The sequence below is a fragment of the Otolemur garnettii genome, unplaced genomic scaffold (genome assembly GCF_000181295.1).
Source record: "Otolemur garnettii isolate 467f Iridium unplaced genomic scaffold, OtoGar3 scaffold00211, whole genome shotgun sequence".
Lineage (NCBI taxonomy): Eukaryota > Metazoa > Chordata > Mammalia > Primates > Galagidae > Otolemur > Otolemur garnettii.
Genome location: NW_003852606.1, coordinates 1,025,131 through 1,026,304, shown reverse-complemented (window position 1 = coordinate 1,026,304; position 1,174 = coordinate 1,025,131).

Genomic DNA, 1,174 nt, shown 5'->3' with positions numbered 1-1,174 from the left:
CCATCATTGTTGTTTGGCAGGCCCGGGCTGGGGATTCGAACCCGCCACCTTAGGTGTATGTGGCTGGCGCCTTAGCCGCTTGAGCCACAGACGCCAAGCCTTTAAGTGTATATTTCAATGGTAACCATAGCTCTGCCATTTTGTGGAGTGCGGATTGTGATGTAGGAAGACCCCCACAGCCTGAGAGGTGCGTTCAAGGAACAAACCCCAACTGCTTCTCCTTCCCTCCCTAAAACAATAGTTCTTTCTCCTTGCTCCCTGTGCCAGAAGTCACGTAGCTTCTGTATATCTTTTACCTAAAAGCACATAGCCTTCTTTCCCTGAAGTTAATCTTTACCCCATGTATTATTACTTCCTGTTAACCTTGTAAAATGAAAATATTCCCACTTGCTTTCCCTGCTGATTTGCAACATTGTTAATATAGCAACCTAGTTTAGGTACTATACAAATACAGCTGTTCACAAGGTTCCTTGTTGGCCGCAGCCATCAGCTGAACCAGACCTCCTGGCCCCCTCACTTTTATCTCTTGTTTGTCTTATTTTTTCATACCCCACCATTTCCACTCTGGTTTGTTACTCTTCGTGCTGGCTCTTAAAGCCATTTTCTTTCTTTCCCTTTCTCTCTCTCTCTCTTTTTTTTTTTTTTTGGCAGTTTTTTTGGCCGGGGCTGGGTTTGAACTCAGCACCTCTGGCATATGGGGCCAGCGCCCTACTCTTTGAGCCACAAGCGCTGCTCGACACTTGAGTTGTTTTTACTTCTTGTTGATTGTACCTTTTTTTTTGAGACAGATCCTCAAATTGTCACCCTGGGTAGAGTGATGTGGCGTCACAGCTCACAGCAACCTCCGCCTCCTGGGTTTAAGCAATTCTCTTGCCTCAGCCTCCCAAGTAGCTGGGACTACAGGCACCAGACCACACCCAGCTATTTTTTGGTTATAGTTGTCATTGTTTGGGAGGCCCGGGTTGGATTCGAACCCACCAGCTCTGGTGTATGTGGCTAGTGCTTTAGCCACTTGAGCTACAGGTGCTGAGCCCTGGTCAACATTCTTATCATTTGTATTCACAACTTTACCATTTTTTTTTTTTTTTGAGACAGAGTCTCACTATCTCACCCTAAGTAGAGTGCTGTGGCATCAATTGATTCTCTTGCCTCAGCCTCCCAAGTAGCTGGGACT